Raw genomic sequence first — 4,140 nt, forward strand, 5'->3', positions numbered from 1 at the left:
CCGTTTCATGCTCCTCATATTTTTGACACCTTTTGAAGCTCTTCATATTTTTCACAGCTTTTCATGCTCTTCATCTTTTTCAAAACCGTTTCATGCTCATCTTATTTTTCAGACTGTTTCATGCTTCTAATATCTTTGACACCTTTTGAAGCTCTACATATTTTTCACACCTTTTCAGGCTCTTCATGTTTTTGAACACCTCTTCATGCTCCTCCTTTTTTTCTGACCGTTTCATGCTCATATTTTTGACACCTTTTGAAGCTCTTCATATTTTTCACACCTTTTCAGGATCTTCATGTTTTTAAACAATGTTTCTGCTCCTCCTATTTTTCAGACCGTTACATGCTCCTCATATATGTGACACCTTTTGAAGCTCTTCATATTTTTCACACCTTTTCAGGCTCTTCATATTTTTCAACACCTCTTCATGCTCCTCCTTTTTTTCACTCATTGCATGCTTCTCATATTTTTAACACCTTTTGAAACTCTTCATATTTTTCACAGGTTTTCATGCTCTTCATATTCTTCAAAACCATTTCATGCTCATCCTATTTTTCAGACTGTTTCATGCTCCTCATATTTTTGACACATTTTGAAGCTCTTCATATTTTTCACACATTTTCATGCTCTTCATGTTTTTGAATACCGTTTCATGCTCCAACTATTTTTCAGACTGTTTCATGCTCCTCATATTTTTGACAACTTTTGAAGCTCTTCATATTTTTCACACCTTTTCATTCTCTTCATGTTTTTGAATACCGTTTCATGCTCCACCTATTTTTCAGACTGTTTCATGCTCCTCATATTTTTGACAACTTTTGCAGCTCTTCATATTTTTCACACCTTTTCAGGCTCTTCATGTTTTTCAAAACTGCTTCATGCTCCTCCTGTTTTTCAGACGGTTTCATGGTCCTCATATTTTTGACACCTTTTAAAGCTCTTCATATTTTTCACACCTTTTCATGCTCTTCATGTTTTTCAACACCTCTTCATGCTCCTCCTTTTTTTCACTCATTTCATGCTTCTCATATTTTTGACACCTTTTGAAGCTCTTCATATTTTTCACACCTTTTCATGCTCTTCATATTCTTCAAAACCATTTCATGCTCATCCTATTTTTCAGACTGTTTCATGCTCCTCATATTTTTGACACCTTGAAGCTCTTCCTAATTTTCACACCTTTTCAGACTCTTCATGTTTTTCAAAACCGTTTCATGCTGCTCCTATTTTTCAGACCATTTCATGCTACTCATATATTTGACACCTTTTGTAGCACTTCATATTTTTCACACCTTTTCAGGCTTTTCCTGTTTTCAACACCGCTGCATGATTCTCCTATTTTTTAGACCGTTTCATGCTCCTCATATTTTTGACACATTTTGAAGCTCCTCATATATTTCACACATGTTCATGCTCTTCATGGTTTTCAACTCCACTTCTTGCTCCTCCTATTTTTCAGACCGTTTCATGCTCATCTCATTTTTAACATCTTTTGAAGCTCTTCATATTTTTCACACCTTTTGAAGCTCCTCATATTTTTCACACCTTTTCAGGCCTTCATGTTTTTCAACATCACTTCATGCACCTCCTATTTTTCAGATCTTTTCATGCTTCTCATATTTTTGATACCTTTTCAAGCTCCTCATATATTTCACACCTTTTCAGGCTCTTCATGTTTTCAACACAACTTCAATCTCCTCATATTTTTCAGACCGTTTCATGCTCATCTCATTTTTGACACATCTGAAGCTCTTCATATTTTTCACACCTTTTGAAGCTCCTCATATTTTTCACACCTTTTCAGGCCTTCATGATTTTGAACACCGGTTCATGCTCCTAATATATTTTTCAGACAGTTTCATGCTCCTCATATTTTTGACACCTTTTGAAATCTTCATATATTTCACACCATTTCAGGCTCTTCATTTTTTTGAACACAACTTCATGCTCCACCTATTTTCCAGACCGTTTCATGCTCATCTCTTTTTTGACACCTTTTGAAGCTCTTCATATTTTTCATACCTTTTGAAGCTCTTCATATTTTTCACACTTTTTCAGGCTGTTCATGTTTTTCAACACTGTTTCATGCTCCTCCTATTTTTCAGACTGTTTCATGCTCCTCATAATTTTGACACCCTTTGAAGCTCTTCTTATATTTCAAACCTGTTCTGGCTCTTCATGTTTTTGAACACCGCTTCATGTTCCTCCTATTTTTCCTACCGTTTCATGCTCCTCATATACTTGACACCTTTTGAAGCTCTTCATATTTTTCACACCTTTTCAGGCTCTTCATGTTTTTGAACACCGCTTCATGCTCCTCCTATTTTTCATACCGTTTCATGCTATTCATGTATTTAACACGACTTGAAGCTCTTCATATTTTTCACACCTTTTCAGGCTCTTCATGTTTTTGAACACCTTTTCATGCTCCTCGTATTTTTCAGACCATTTCATGCTCCTCATATTTTTGACCCTTTTTGAACCTCCTCATATTTTTCACACCTTTTGAACCTCTTCATATATTTCACATCATTTCAGGCTCTTCATGTTTTTCAACACCACTTCATGCTCCTCCTATTTTTCAGACCGTTTCATGCTCCTCATAATTTTGACACCTTTTGAAGCTCTTCAAATATTTCACACCTTTTCAGGCTCTTCATCTTTTTCAACAGCACTTCATGCTACTCCTATTTTCCAGAGCGTTTCATTGTCCTCATATTTTTGACACCTTTAGAAGCTCTTTATATTTTTCACAACTTTTCAGGCTCTTCATGTTTTTCACAACCGCTTCATGCTCCTCCTATTTTTCAGACAGTTTCATTCCTCTCATGTATTTCACACCTTTTGAAGCTCTTCTTATTTTTCACACCTTTTCAGGCTCTTCATGTTTTTGAGCACCACTTCATGCTCCTCCTATTTAACACACAGTTTCATGCTCCTCATGTATTTCACAACTTTTGAAGCTCTTCTTATTTTTCACACCTTTTCAGGCTCTTCATTTGTTTGAACACCCTTTCATGCTCCTCCTAATTTTCAGACCGTTTCATTCTCATCTCATTTTGACAGCTTTTGAAGCTCTTCATATTTTCACTCCTTTTGAAGCTCTTCATATATTTCACACCTTTTCAGGCTCTTCATATTTTTCAAAACCACTACATGCTCCTCCTAATTTTCAGACCGTTTCATGATCATCTTATTTTGACAGCTTTTGAAGCTCTTCGTATTTTCACACCTTTTGAAGCTCTACATATTATTCACACCTTTTCAGGCTCTTCATGAGTTTCAACACCGCTTCATGTTCTTCCTATTTTTCAGACCATTTCATGCTCATCTCTTTTTTGACACCTTTGGAAGCTCTTCATATTTTTTCACAAGTTTTCAGGCTCTTCAAGTTTTTCAACAACATTTCATGCTCCTCCTGTTTTTCAGACCGTTTCATGCTCCTCATATTTTTGACACGTTTTGAGGCTCTTTATATTTTTCACACCTTGTCTGGCTCTTCATGTTTTCGAACACCGCTTCATGCTCCTCCTATTTTTGAGACCGTTTTATGCTCCACATGTATTTCACAGCTTTTGAATCTCTTCATATTTTTCACACCTTTTCATGCTCTTCATGTTTTTGAACACCTTTTTAAGCTCCTCCTATTTTTCAAACCGTTTCATACTCGTCATATTTTTGACACCTTTTGAAGCTGTCCATATTTTTCATACCTTTTCAGGCTCTTCATGTTACTAAACACTTCTTCATGCTCCTCCTACTTTTCAGACCGTTTCATGCTCCTCATGTATTTCACACCTTTTGAATCTCTTCATAATTTTCCCACCTTACAGGCTCTTCATGTTTTTGAACACCGTTTCAAGGTCTTCCTATTTTTCAGACCGTTTCATGCTCCTCATATTTTTGATACCTTTAGAAACTCTTCATATTTTTCACACCTTTTCAGGTTCTTCATGTTTTTGAACACCGTTTCATGCTCCTCTTATTTTTCAGACCGTTTCATGCTCCTCATATTTTTGACACATTTTGAAGCTCTTCATATTTTTCACACCTTTTCAGGCTCTTCTTATTTTTGAACACCGCTTCATGCTCCTCCTATTTTTCAGACCGTTTCATGCTATTCATGTATTTTACACCTTT

This window comes from Dama dama, unplaced genomic scaffold (assembly GCF_033118175.1).
Source record: "Dama dama isolate Ldn47 unplaced genomic scaffold, ASM3311817v1 ptg000109l, whole genome shotgun sequence".
NCBI lineage: Eukaryota > Metazoa > Chordata > Mammalia > Artiodactyla > Cervidae > Dama > Dama dama.